Source organism: Phyllobates terribilis, unplaced genomic scaffold (genome assembly GCF_046119375.1).
Source record: "Phyllobates terribilis strain yellow unplaced genomic scaffold, ASM4611937v1 Scaffold_8__6_contigs__length_399053987, whole genome shotgun sequence".
Classification (NCBI taxonomy): domain Eukaryota; kingdom Metazoa; phylum Chordata; class Amphibia; order Anura; family Dendrobatidae; genus Phyllobates; species Phyllobates terribilis.
In genome coordinates this window covers 352,402,071-352,417,366 of record NW_027362768.1, presented here as the reverse complement: position 1 = coordinate 352,417,366, position 15,296 = coordinate 352,402,071, and the positions used below count along the sequence as shown (strand labels likewise).

Sequence of the window (15,296 nt, the reverse complement as noted above, 5' to 3'; positions counted from 1 at the left end):
TCCTATCCCTACACTAATGAGGGCATAATTGCGACACTCGTAATGAGGCCATTATACAGGCCGGGTCACGTGCTGCGCTGGCCAATCACAGCCATGCTAATACTTTCAACAAGCTTTATTAGACTGGCGAACCCGAACAGGAAACTGGACGTATAGTAAAATGTCAGTGTTTGGGGCTCGGTACGGACCCCGAACTTTACCTTTCGGGTTCACTCATTCCAAATTGCCAGGTCACTTTTACTGTAAAATTAATATGGTAATAAACTCCAAAACAATTGTGGAATTGCACTTTTTTTGCAATTTCAACGCACTTGGAATTTTTTTCCCACTGCAATACCTCATAACGTGACACTGATCACATTTAAAAAATGAGGCCAGGTCATTAACCTACAAAGTGGCTCGGTCCTTAAGGGGTTAATCTAGTGGACTCAATAGTTTTTCCCCTTTATTTATCCGGCACCGTTATAAACCTTCATCACAAACTTACTGTTTTAGAAAACTACATAACATTTTCGCCACTTTAACCATTTCAAATCTGTTGTCCCATCAGCCAAAATTGCACAAAAAATATGGCATCTTGTAGAGTATTAGTTACAGAAGAAATAAGTCTACATACCCCTGTTAAAATGCCTGAACTTTGTCTTGAAAAAAAAATTATACCAAGAAGAAATAATTAATTTCAGAACTTTTTCCAACTTTAATGTTGCCCATAATCTGCACAAATTCATTCAGAAACAAACTGAAATAATATTGAGGGCGAAATAAAACTAAATTAATGTGGTTGTATAAGTGTGAACACCCTCTTACAACTGGGGATGTGATTGTGTTAAAAATTAGCAAATCACATTTAAACTCATGTTAAATAGTAGTCCGTACACGGCTGACTATGTTTAGTCATTCTGATTAACCGCATATAATCTAGTAGGATTTTCCTGACATTTTCTTACTTGCATTTAACAGAAAAGGCCATGGTCTGTAAACCGCTTGCAAGACAGCAAAGGGATCTCATTGTTGAAAGTTACCAGTCAGGAGGTGGGTATAAAAATAAATAAATTCCAAGATATTAGAACCTTGATGAAGACAGTAATCAAGATGTGGCTTAAATTGTCACAACAGTTACATTACCTAGAACTGAACGTGCCTCAAATATTAATAAAAATACTAGAAGAAAATTGGTCTGGAACGCTGTCAAGAGGAGAACTGCAACATTAAAGGAGCTGCAAGAAATTTTGGAAAATACTGGTTGTCTACTGAATTATGACAACAATCTCCAGTATTCTTCATATGTCTGGCCTGTGGGAAAGGGTGGCAAGATGGAATCGTTTTCTTAGAAAGAAAAATCATTAAAGCCCAACTTGTTTTTCCAAAACCGATGCGCGCTTATGCTGTGATCAGTCAGTCAGATTGACTGACCGATCACAGCACCCTGAGTCCGGGGGCTGATGGCACAGGTCCCCGCACCTCTTCCCGTGCCACCCAGCCATCAGTGACAGCTGTCGGCACTGAACTGTCACTGCGTTTTTACATGCAGTGACTGTTTAAAGTCATGACGGACATAGCATGTCATGGTGCCAGAAGTGACACCCGCTCATGACGTGCTATGTCCATCATTAGGTGTAAAGGGCTTAAAGGGGTTGTCCAGTACTTTATTATTGGTGATCTATCCTTAGGATAGGTCATCAATATCAGATTGACCTGACAGCTATCGATCAGTTTTGTGTGTCGGTGGCTGGAAGGGAATAGTTTCGAAGCAGAACAGCAGAGCTCCGCCAACCAAATAGTGATTGACTGCGACCGGATACTTCACATCCGCTGCTATTCAAATAAATAGAAGTAGGTTGGCAGCATCCCACTGTGTATGAAATGCAATGTTTCACTCCACACAATTATCACCCGTGGGGACAAGATGTAAACAGTTAATTGGTGGGGTGTCAAGCCCCTACCTATTTTATATTGATGACTTACCTATTGGATATTGGAGCTATTGGATATGTCATCAATATAAAGTTACCAGACAGTTCCTTTAAGAAAATAGTTTTCACTTACTCAAAGAGCAATGTAAATTTATATAGACAAGAAAAGCACCAGTTAAATATTATTTATTTTATTAAAATAGCATATTCAACCACCATAAACTGATAATACTTTATTTTCTTTATCCAAGAATACACTTAACAACACAATAGTGACTCAAAATATTCTTATTTATCAGAGCTGCTTTCAAATTGAAATGTACAGCTTTGTGAACATTGAGGAGAACAAAGATAAGGTTTAAGTAACAAAAAAAGACAAAGCTTTCCCACATGTTTTCCCACTCTTCAGGAGTATATCTAAATTGGCAGTATGAAAGAGTGGACCCTTACAAGACTGCCCCAATGTAATGCATAGAGTACATACCATATTAATGGACCTACCATATTCTTTAAACATATATAAATAAATTGGCATTTTTATTTCCATGTCTGCTTCAGCTTCAAAAAGAAACTAGTAATTTAAACCCGTTGTATTCGGCAGAGTCTGAAAGGACTAAATGGTGATTCTTAGCTGGCCCCACCACCAGCAATAGGGCTGACCTGTCCTCAGACAGTTGTCAAAAACAGTCACGGCAAGATATATAAAATGTGGAGATTTCCATGTATTTCCTACTCTACTGTACATAGAAAGACATCTTTAAAAAGTGCAAGGCAATGTTTGCAGTTCTCAAATGTTATTAGGCACATCCATTCCTTTAAAGCAAGCTTCATAGGGAAATTCCAGTTTTATTCTTCATGATAGCCCCTCAGAAGTCTCTATTTTCTTGTAAAAGAAACAAGGGGAAAGGGAGAACAAAAATTACATCCTGTAAACCATCAAGATAGCCCCTCTTCTTCACGGAGTGTTCAGTTATGTCGCATTCTACCTTTTTTTATTCTCTCCGGTTTTGGCTTGGGTATATATTGGTTATTTGCTTGGTATTCAAGTTCTTTACTAAAGTAGTGAATTGTTTTATTCAAGCCTTCCTCTAGTGGAACCTGAGAAGAGAGAATAGCAAGAAAAACCATGTTACCGTAGCTTTCTGAACTTACACCAAAGTCAACAAGAACAATCTAAAAAAAAAAATAGATTAATAGTATATATATGAAATGATATAATATATAACTAGTGTTGAGCATTCCGATACTGAAATATCGAGTATCGGCCGATATTCGCGGTATCGGAATTCCGATACTTAATTCCGATACTTTTACAATATCGAATACCGGAATCGGAAGTTCCCATAATGCCTGCGCTCTGCAGTGTCTCTGAAGTATGACAAGCTGGATGGCAGCGCTCAGCTGAGATCCAGCCTGTCATCAGAATGCCATCCCAGCGTGGGAGAATTCTCCTGATTGTTTAATAGCCGGCGGGCGGTAAAAAGCCGCCGGCTTTTAAACAATCACACAGCCCCATACTGCTTCCCCGCAGCCTCCCACCCCGCAGCACCAAGGAGCGGGGAGCGAAGGACCCGGGCGGGGAAGCCGGCAGTGAAAAGACTTCACCGCCGGCTTTCCCGTTCTGTGCTGCGCTTTCCCGCCGGTTATTTCAAATGAACAGCTGAGGTATCAGGTGATGCTGATCAGCTGTTCATTTGAAGTAGCCGCGGTGCCCTCAGAGGGTTCACGTGAGTTCATGCTTGACTGCATTGCATGAACTCACATGAACTTTCCCACGGCCGCACAGGTCAGCCTCACCTCCCAGACGATCAGCCCGTCATGATTGGTGTGTGTGGGTGTCTGTGCGTGTGTCTGCGAGTGTGTGCGGGGTGTCTGTGCGATGTCTGCGGGTGTGTGCGGTGTCTGTGCGATGTGTGCGGGTGTGCGCGGTGTCTGTGCGGTGTCTGCGCGATGTCTGCGAGTGTGTGCGGTGTCTGTGCGATGTCTGCGAGTGTGTGCGGTGTCTGTGCGATGTCTGCGAGTGTGTGCGGTGTCTGTGCGATGTCTGCGAGTGTGTGCGGTGTCTGTGAGATGTCTGCGAGTGTGTGCGGTGTCTGTGAGATGTCTGCGAGTGTGTGCGGTGTCTGTGCGATGTCTGTGAGTGTCTGCGGTGTCTGTGAGATGTCTGCGAGTGTGTGCGGTGTCTGTGCGATGTCTGCGGGTGTGTGCATGCAGGCAGACATAGGCCAATGTGACACTACTACTCCCATCGGCCTATGTCTGTCCCCCGTCCACTCGTGCCAGCAGGATCAGCTCGATGGGAGCAGTAGTTCCCATCAGCCTGATCCTGCTATATAAATTTCCCTACTGTGTCCCCAATAAATTTTAAATACATTTCATTGGTGGCCAGTAGTTACCTACAATAAATTAGTTCATACATTACCTGTTCCCGCCGATCGCCACCTAAAATAAAGTAAAAAATAAAAAACTACACCTATACTCACCTAGACACCTAATTCCCCGAAGCCATCGATCTCCTGTAATAAAATATAAAATAATAAACCACAACCTTATCCTTACCCCTCCGTAGTAGTCCACGAGTGTCCCACGAAGATCTCCAGTTTAGAGCAGCCACATAGAATGTGACCGCTCTGAACCGCTGCCGCCGCTAGAATGACGGGGCCGTAAAGCAGCCCCGTCATTGCATAAGCGGGTTCGCCGGAGTTCAGGCAGCGCTGCTCCGGTTAGCTCCTTTACGGCCCTGCTGTATCGTGAGAAATTCCCACGGTACAGCAGTGCGGTAAAGGAGGTCTCCGGAGCTGCGCTGCCTGAATGCACTCCGGTGACCTCAGTCAGTGGCTCCCGCAGTGTGAGCTTACAGCAGCCATGCACAGCTGTCACCATCTCCAGATGTGACAGCTGTGCATGGGAGATCAGCGCAGGAACGTGGACAGGTAACTATTTTTTTTTTAGTAAACTAAGAATTAAATAAAATTGTGTGTTTTATTTCAAATAAATTATTTTTTTCTGGGTGTAGTGTGTTTTTTCTTTTTAACACTTTGTAGGTTAGTAATGGGGGTGTCTTATAGACGCCCATCATTACTAACCTGGGCTTCATGGCAGCTGGCGCTGACATGAACCCCAACCCTATTACCCCACTGCCACCGCACCAGGGCAGCGTGGAAGAGCGAGGCTAAGTGCCAGAGTCGGCGCATCCTATGGATGCGCCATTTCTGGGGCGGCTGACGGCTGGTGTTTCTAGCCTGGGAGGGGGCCAATATTCATGGCACCCTTCCTGGGCTATTAATATCAGCCCCCAGCTGTCTGCCTAGCCTTTGCTAGCTATTAAATAGGGGGGACCCCACGTCATTTTTTTGGGGGGGGTCCCCCATTTTAATAGCTAGTAAAGGCTAGGTATTCAGCTGGGGGCTGATATTAGTAGTCTGGGAAGCTCCGTGGGTATTACCCACTTCCCAGGCTTCAAACATCTGCCCCAGCCGTCTGCTTAACCTCCGCTAGAGCCTAAAATTATGGGGAGACCCACGCCAATTTTTTTTAAATAAATCCTTTATTTTAACACTAAATGACATTTGAGGAGTTAATAAAGATGCAGTCCCTAAATTATTATTTATTTTTTAATAGATTTTTCCCAAAAATTTTGACGTGGGCTTTGCCATATTTTTGTATGCCAGCCAGGTACAGCATCCAGCTTCTATGAATGCGCCATTTTCCGGGGTGGCTGCGGACTGCAATTTGCACCGGGGGGGGGAGCAGAAAGCTTGGGCCTCCCTGCGCTGCAGATTCCATCCCCAAGCTGCCTAGTTGTACCTGGCTGGACACAAAAATAGGGAGAAGCCCCACGTATTTTTTTTTTAAATTATTTCATGAAATTCATGAAATAATAAAGAAAGAAAGGGCTTCCCTATATTGTTGTGTCCGGCCGGGTACAAATAGGCAGCTGGTGGTTGGGCGCAGCCCGTTCCTGCCTGCTGTACCTGGCTGGACACAAATATAGTGCGAAGCCCCACGTCAATTTTTTTTTAATTATTTCAGGAAATTCATGAAATAATTTAAAAAAAAAATACGTGGGGCTTCGCCCTATTTTTGTGTCCAGCCAGGTACAACTAGGCAGCTGGGGGCTGGAATCTGCAGCGCAGGGAGGCCCAAGCTTTCTGGCCCCCACCCGCTGCAAATTGCAGTCCGCAGCCGCCCCGGAAAATGGCGCGTTCATAGAAGTGCCATCTTCTGGCGCTGTACCCAACTCATCCAGGGCCCTGGTGCGGTGGCTCACTGGGTAATAAAGGGGTTAAGGCCAGCTTGGCATTATCAGCTGGCCCTAAGCCCGAAATTCATGGGGTCACGCCAATATTAGACATGACCACCATGAATTTCTAGTAAAGTATTTAAAAAAAAACACAACACCCAGAATAAAGTCCCTTAATTGAAATAAACACACAATTCTTTATTGTTCTAAATTAAACTATACTTACCATCACGTCCATTCCAGCTGAAGCCAACGATCTCCTGCAATAAAAGAAAAATAATAAAGCAACCTCATCCTTACCTTTCCATGGTTCCCACGACAGCTTCAGCTCTGCTACATCGAGATGACAGGCTGGACCGCAGCAGAACGCTGCCATCCAGCCTGTCATCCCGCGGACACTGAGAAGCGCAGGCATGCTTGCGCTCCTCAGTGTCTCTCTGTGACGGCATAAAGATGAGCCGAGGTCATGTCCAATGAACTCGGCTCACCTCATGCACGTCACTGACAGCGTGGGAAAATTCTCCTGCACTCAGCGCTTCAGCGTGAGAATTTTCCCACGCTGTCAGTGACGTGCATGAGGTGAGCTGAGTTCATTGGACATGAACTCGGCTCATCTGGATGCCGTCACAGAGAGACACTAAGGAGCGCAAGCATGCCTGCGCTTCTCAGTGTCTGCGGGATGACAGGCTGGATGGCAGCGTTCTGCTGCGGTCCAGCCTGTCATCTCGATGTAGCTGAGCTGGAGCTGTCCTGGGAACCATGGAAAGGTAAGGATGAGGTTGCTTTATTATTTTTCTTTTATTGCAGGAGATCGTTGGCTTCAGCTGGAATGGGCGTGATGGTAAGTATGGTTTAATTTAGAACAATAAAGAATTGTGTGTTTATTTCAATTAAAGGACTTTATTCTGGGTGTTTGTGTTTTTTTTTTAACTTTGACTATGGGGTTAGTAATGGGGGTGTCTTATAGACGCCTCTCCATTACTAACCTGGGCTTGATGTCAGCTGGCATTATAAGCTGACATCAACCCCAACCCTATTACCCCACTGCCACCGCTACAAGGCAGTGGGAAGAGCGAGGCTAAGTGCCAGAGTTGGCGCATCCTATGGATGCGCCATTTCTGGGGCGGCTGACGGCTGGTGTTTCTAGCCAGGGAGGGGGCCAATATTCATGGCACCCTTCCTGGGCTATTAATATCAGCCCCCAGCTGTCTGCCTAGCCTTTGCTAGCTATTAAATTAGGGGGGACCCCACGTCATTTTTTTGAGGGGGTCCCCCATTTTAATAGCTAGTAAAGGCTAGGTATTCAGCTGGGGGCTGATATTAGTAGCCTTGGAAGCTCCGTGGGTATTACCCCCTTCCCAGGCTTCAAACATCTGCCCCAGCCGTCTGCTTAACCTCCGCTAGAGACTAAAATTAAGGGGAACCCCACGCCAATTTTTTTTAAAATAAATCCTTTATTTTAACACTAAATGACAAGTACAGTAATCAACACTGTCACTGTACTTCTTATATATGTGACTGACATGTTTCTATCTATCTAATCTATGTATGATTCTCTATTCCTTATATTCTAAATTGTCGGGTACAGATGCTGAATTGCCGGCCGGCTTTTTTAAAGAGACGGTGCATGAAAACACTATTATATTTTTAAATAAATCCTTTACACTAAATGACAAGTACAGTAAGCAAAACTGTCACTGTACTTCATATATATGTGACTGTCATGTTTCTATCTATCTAATCTATGTGTGAAGCTCTATTCTTTCTGTTGTAAATTGTCGGGTACCGGTGTATGCCGCTGATGAATTGCCGGCTTTTCGCGTAATACATTCTACATTATTCTTAGTTGTTTTACTTCATGTAGAATTAACCTACAAGGAAAGAAAGGGTTTATTTTCATTCCGATATTTGTGTCCCATTGACTTGCATTGGTTTCCGGTATCGGAATCGGCGATATCCGATATTTTTTGGGTATCGGTCCGATCCAATCCGATACGATATTTCCTGATATCGGAAGGTATCGCTCAACACTATATATAACACACATACAGATATATATTTTTTTACCTCTACTGAGGCAGTGATACTATGATTAAACTCCAGTATACATACCACAGGTTCCCATCCAAGTAGAAGCTTGGCTTTCCTGATATCTGGTTTTCGCCTTTGTGGATCATCTTGAGCTTCTGAAAGAAACTGTATTTCTCCACCACTATAATGGAAGAACATATACTTAATAGTGGTTTGTGTTTTTTTTTCCTTCTTTGAACCATTAAAAAAAAAAAAAAAAAAAAAAGATTATTGACTTTGGCGCTCCATGGCATCTTAACCAGCGCAGCACGATCTTCCTCGGTTGACACTCGAATGCCGGCATCTTGCGATTAGTGGACCCCAGCAATGTCATGAAGAGCATTTTACCATTATATGGCAGGGTCTATGTAATCGCAAGAAGTGCCCATTATGTTGGCATTCAAGTGATGGCCCAGGAAGTTTCCTCTTCCTTGGGATGGCAGCCGCAAAGTACAAAAAGTACCTTGGAACAAGGTAGTGAAAATCTTTTTGCTCATCTTTATAAGTCATAGAATGTTAAGTGCAGTATCGTAGTGTCCAATGTTTGCCATGGGTAAAAAATAAAAATATGCCTGGCCTATGATGTTCTCCTACCAAAGCCTCATTAAGACGCCAATTTAAACACGAAAAACACTCATAGAACTTGTACATATTTTATAGTCTACGGCGCAGTTCACATGTTTGTATTTTGGGGCAGACCACTGCAAAATTACCCAAAGTCTTGTCCGATTTTGATCAAGTTCACAGGTCAAACTCGCCAAGTCTATGGGTCCATTAAAGAAAAAAGAAAACATATCACATGTGCTTGTTTGCTTATAGAAGCCCGAGACACCAAGTTTTTATTTTGCTTTTGCATATGAGAAAACAAAAAACTGATGAAGCTGATGGTAAAACGGACACGGACCAGAACACAGATGGAAAATTGTTCAGTTTTTTTGGGTATGAGAAAAATCATCGTCTGAATGAGCAATAACACATGTAAGTATAATGCATGAGAAGGACAAGTCACAAATGAGGTCCAGCAGCAGCGTGGTCACAGTGAGGGCACCTGCTCTATTTTCCAGACGCCAAATGGATATGGAAGAGCAGTTTCCATTTAAATATCAAGAATGGAGACTACTTTTTTTTACTTATTTATTTTTTACTGGAGAGACTATTTTTGCTGTAAAAGTTCGGAGTTGCAGCATAACCAAAATATTTTTGTAAAAAAAAATACTCTGTTCATTATCAAAATTGTGTGATAAAAAGAGAAAAGAAAATACAGTGGTCCAGTGGGTGGAGTAACTCATTCATTGCCAGTATGCCTTGAATAATTAGACCGTGAAGGCCGTCAATCACGGATCAGACCAGCCCCCGTCCCTCTAATCCAAGAACAAGCAAGAATTTAAAGGGTTTTTCTCAAGAGCAAGTGTTCATTTTAATCATCTTGGAATAATAACAATTCAATGTATTAAAATAAAATGTTCCTGCGCGGAGATAATCTTATAAATTGTCCCTTGCTGTGTCTGACCTTGCAGGAGCATGGTCTGATCATACCGCAGCACCTGGCTGGGGGAAAAAAAAAGTATGTGGACATTACAACACGAGATTGCAAATGATTCTCTGAAGTAAAACATTGTTTAAAAACAGGCAGTGAAATGTTTTACCTCAGAGAAAGAATCATCTGTGATCCCGTGCTGTAATGTCTGTATAATCTTGTGCTTCCTCCCCTGCCCAGGAGCCATTACACAGTACACAGCAGGGGCACATTTATAAGATCATCTCCACACAGGAACATTTTATTTAAATACATCCAATTGTGGAAATTATTATTCCAAAAACTCTTGATTAAAATGAACTTTTGTTCGAGGGAAAACCCCAATGGATTTACTTTATACTGTATCAAATGTCCAGTATACAGCAATCTGCTCAGATGCTCCTTGACCATAACACAATGCCAATAGATTTCAGAGCATTTTCATGGGGACAGGTTCCCTTTCAATAGGAAGATACGAGCTGCAAGGACAAATAGTGACAATTGGAAGAATACATTTTCATTTAGACAGTGATGTAGCAGAACATGCCTAAAAAAATACCATTTACATGTTATGTCAGTAGACATTTATAGACTGGGATAAGGCAATTTTACAAGCCAACATTAGTGCATGCCATTGGGTTAAGATATAAAATCAATAAAAAAAAATTGGTATCAATACTAATCACAGACCTTTATCAGCAATTCACGCACAGTACACAATTATCCACCTTGTGATTACACATCTAATAAACTATTGGCAGGATTTCTCAGGGGGGCGAGAACTCACCAACAAGTTGCTTAATTAATCTGGCAAATTCCAGGATGGTGTGCTCTTCTGGGTTTCCAGAAGCATACAGTCTAGATCACGTGAAGTCATTATCGGTCTTTACTCCTCTTTGGTCAGACCTCATCTGGAATACTGTGTACAGTTTTGGGCACCACATTTTAAAAAAGACATAGACAAACTGGAGCAAGTTCAGAGAAGAGCGACCAGAATGGTGACTGGTCTGCAAACCATGTCCTATGAGGAACGGTTGCAGGATTTGGGAATGTTTAGCTTGCAAAAAAGAAGACTGAGAGGAGACTTAATAGCTGTCTACAAATATGTCAAGGGCTGTCACATTGTAGAAATGTGACACCCCAGGGGTCTGGTTGCCACAGTGATAGAGATATTACGTCTGAGAGCAGGTGGGAGGTCTCTTGGTCAGGGATCCTATGCATGCCACACCTCCTGCCCAGTCCTGGGAGGGGAAGAACTTCCCCTATATAAACCTAGGGCTGAGGCAGGGTTAGTGAGTAGAGAAGAAGTAGAGACAGAGAAGAGCAGCAGATATAGGAGAAGAACATCAGGAGCTCTGTGGGAGCAGTGCTATAAGGAGTCAGGGGCTGGCAGCTGCAGAGCTCGCCCTGACTGAGAAGCTATCACCGGAGTCCGAGGCTGTGGGGACTAATCTTTACCCAGCAGCAGAAACCGCCCGGCAGGGGATTTCAGGTCCTCTGGCCAAGAAACCCGAAGGCACGGTCACACGCGTGGGACCAGCACCGCCGTCGTGGAGCGGACGCCACTAGAAGGCCCCGAGTCACCGGCCATACGGGTGAGCACCACACGGTACACTCAGGGACGTGGGCTACTTATACCCGCCTCTAGCAAGGTAGCCAGAAGAGTACAGTCAGTTTGGGAGGCCTACAACTCCGCCTGGCCAGGGGAGATCCCATCTGCTCAAGGACTGACCAGGCCCCGATCGCTAGCCAGTACTCCGGGAGGGTCTATCTTTATCACCAGTAAAGACCCTGAACTACACCGCATCGTCTCTGAGTGATTCCTGATACCCCCATCATCCACGTCGGCTGCCCTGAGGCCATACCCCTCCCGTTGGGGGTGATACTACCACGCTGCACAATCCTACCACCGGCCTCAGCGGTATGCCCTGCAGCGGCAGCTCCTTCGCTGCATTCAACGGGTGGCGTAGTCGTCCAACATCTACCGCTAATACAACGCCACTTAGTCTGACTCCCTGGGCACGGACCGGGTCACCGCCACGAGACTACAACCCTCAACAGATCCGGCTCCGGGTAAGCTCCTGCATGCGCAACGCTGTGCGACACAGGCCCAGGTGCGTCAACACAGGTGCGTCAACTTTTGGCGTAGTCGGCAGGATTCCGTGCCCGCAACCACCGGGTACTGCGTGCCTGAAAAAGACTGTTCAAACTTACCTGTGGTGAAGATTCCCGCCATCCGGCGCCATTTTCAGCCTTCTTCCCGCCTTCCGTGGAGTTTTCCCGCCGTTGGACGCCATCTTGAAGACGTCGCGCGGGAAGAAGAGGGGCGTGGACTCCGAAAGCGCGCGAGAACTGAAGCCCCGCCTCACGTCCGGACGTCGCGTAAGGTCCTGGAAGGAGCCCAGCAGACGCCGACGTCACAGGAGCGCGATGGAAGGTCCTCAACCCTGACGATCTACTGCGGAGCCGCGGCCTACGGAAGAGGATCATCGCAAGGTAGGCCACGGTCCACTAGGGGGGAGGAGGATGTCGGATACGGAGGAGAGCTTCACTGCCTCAACCCCCGCCAGCGCCACCGCTGCTGCAGTCATGCCTTTCACCATGCCCTATATCCCGGGAGCGGCCTGGCTACCCCAGTACTCAGGGGAGTCACATACCCTGCATGACTTTAGAGAAAAGCTGGATAGCCTCTTCCAGGTGTACCCCCTCACAGAAGAGCAAAAAGTGAGCATCCTGGTGGCCCAATTAACTGGGGCAGCCCGAAGGGAGGTAAAGTCCTGGCCACCTGGGGGGAGGACTGTCGCAGGGATACTAACCCGGCTGAGGGACACCTTTGATACCCGCACCTCAGCCGAGATCAAGCTTAGATTCTACGGGTGCAAGCAGCGAGCACACGAGAGTATAAGGGACTATGCCCTGAACCTACAAGAGGCCCTGAGAGCCATTAAGCAGACCGACCCTGACGGCGTGGGAGACGAGGACAGGCTGTTGACTGAACAATTTATAGAGGGTTTATATTGCAATGCCCACCGAACCCAGTTGCGGGCAATGGCCTTACAGGACCCTCATCTGGGATTTGCACAGTTCAAGGACAGAGCCATCCGGGTGCTCCAAGAACCGGCACCAGGTGGCGTTGTGACCCACAGACGCCCCACTACCACTTACCACCAGGAGGCGGCACCCTTGTCGGCAGGGCCTGTGGGAGCTGATGCGCAGGCTTTGAACAATGACCCGGCTCCAGACCTGCACCATCAGGTCCAAGAGCTAGCTAAAAGCGTTGCTGCGCTAACCCGAACTGTGCAGTCTTTACAGGTTTCCACTCCAGGGAAGATCCAGCTGGCATCCGGACCGGAGGACATCCCGTGGCGTCGACCAAGGAGGACCCCACCGGCCAGAGGGAGACCCAGCGACCGATACAACGAGGACGGACGACCCATCTGCCGCCGCTGCAATCAACCCGGACATATGGCAAGGTACTGTCCTTTAAACTGGCACAACCTGGGGTAGAGGGCCAACCCCCAGGAAAAAGATCACCAGGCCCATCGAACTGGCGCGACAAATATGTGGGAGGACGTCCAGTCTTACCCGTGGTACTGGATGGCATTCCTATGAGTGCCCTACTGGACACCGGGTCACAGGTCACCACCATCCCGTACGTGCTCTTCAAGCAGTACTGGAATGACTCGGATATCACCCGCTACCCTGACGACGACTTGAGTATCATCGCCAGCAATGGTCAGCCCGTGCCACAGATTGGATTTAAAGAGGTGACCATTAAAATCGGTAGAGTCGAACTGGCAGCACAGGGACTGATCATTGTAGACATTGACAAACACGAGAGTCACCCAAAGATAACTCTAGGAACTAATGTAATTGAAAATTGTCTTGCAGAGGTGATTTTCCTTTTACAGCAGGTTGCCAAGAACACCAGCTCCGGCCAGCAGCGAGTGCTCCAGAAAGAGATCCGGGCACTGATGCGACGGCAACAGCTAGAACTCTCCGGTGGTGAGATTGGTAGCGTGCGAATGTGTGACCCTTTCCCTATTGCCATGCCCCCGAAAAGTGAAATGATGATTTGGTGCCGGGCAGCTATTGGTCTGAGAGGTAGAGATTACCAGGCAATGGTAGAACCAGTTTACTCAGACAGTAGGCCCACCATTTTGACAGCACGGGGGGTGGTCAATGTACGCCATGGGAGGGTGCCCGTTCACATAATAAATATCGGGAAGAGGGAAGTGTACCTGCCCCGGTATGCCACGCTAGCCAAATTATATACCATTAACCAAAATGCTATACAATCTGTGGAACCCTTGCCTCCATCTCACCCGGAGGAAGGTAACGGCTCTAAGAAAACAATGGAGGACTGGTGTCAGCAACTACATTTGGGTACTGACTCCACTCCCTCACACCAGAAACAGGGAGTCTATCGGGTGGTTCAAGAGTACGAGAGAGTGTTTAGTAAACACCCGTTAGACTTTGGGCGAGTCAAGGGGGTAGAACACCACATCCCCACGGGAGACCATCCTCCCATAAAAGAGAGGTATCGACCCGTACCCCCTGCACACTACCAACACGCCAAGGGGATGCTTAGAGACATGAAGGAGGCTGGGGTGATCAGGGATAGCTGTAGCCCCTGGGCAGCTCCACTAGTCTTAGTCAAAAAGAAAGACAACACCATGAGGATGTGTGTAGATTACCGGAAAATCAACCGTATCACACACAAGGATGCGTACCCCTTACCAAGGATAGAGGAGTCTTTGGCTGCTTTAAGATCTGCTAACTTCTTCTCTACCTTGGATCTCACTAGTGGGTACTGGCAGGTTCCTGTAGCAGAGGCGGACCGGGAGAAGACCGCATTCACCACCCCGATGGGACTTAGCGAGTTTACCTGTATGCCGTTCGGACTCTGCAACGCACCAGGAACCTTCCAACGATTAATGGAGTGCTGTCTGGGCCACAGAAACTTCGAGACGGTCCTGTTGTACCTGGACGATGTCATCGTATATTCTAAGACTTATGAGGACCACCTGAAACACCTGGCGGAAGTGTTCGAAGCTCTGGCAAGCTACGGCCTAAAGGTGAAACCCTCCAAGTGTCACCTCCTGAAACCAAAGGTGCAGTACCTGGGACACGTGGTGAGCGCTGACGGAGTGGCTCCCGACCCTGATAAGATCACCGCAATTAAGGAATGGCCAAGACCCTCCAGTGTAAAGGAAGTGCGGCAGTTCCTCGGGTTGGCAGGCTACTACCGCAGGTTCATCCCCGGTTTCACCAAAAAGGCAGCTCCTATGCAGGACCTCCTGATAGGCCAGTCCCGGAAGGCCAAGAACCAGAAGCCGCCCTTCAGATGGGAGAAGTTGGAAGAAGAGTCCTTCCGCCAGCTGAAGATGGCCCTCACGGGGGATGAAATCCTGGCGTACCCGGATTACAGCCAGCCCTTTATCCTCTACACCGACGCAAGTAACATCGGGCTAGGAGCCGTGCTGTCCCAGATCCAGCAGGGGAAAGAGCGAGTAATCGCTTACGCCAGCCGAAAACTGCGACCCACCGAAAG

The 15,296-nt window shown here is 46.6% G+C and overlaps 1 long non-coding RNA gene across 2 annotated transcripts in view; it reads right to left on the bottom strand.

Moving 5' to 3' along the window:
- Positions 1–2,238: 2,238 nt before the first annotated feature.
- LOC141156563 (uncharacterized) overlaps positions 2,239–15,296 on the bottom strand; it is a 118,451-nt gene continuing 105,393 nt past the window's right edge. The window contains exons 4-6 of one of the 2 annotated variants that reach the window (XR_012247677.1): positions 8,269–8,368; positions 2,900–3,011; positions 2,239–2,796 (exon numbers count right to left, since the gene is read on the bottom strand). This is a non-coding gene — a long non-coding RNA (uncharacterized lncRNA). Of the gene's footprint in view, positions 3,012–8,268; positions 8,369–15,296 lie in introns of both variants that reach the window. The other variant, XR_012247676.1, reaches the window with a different exon arrangement.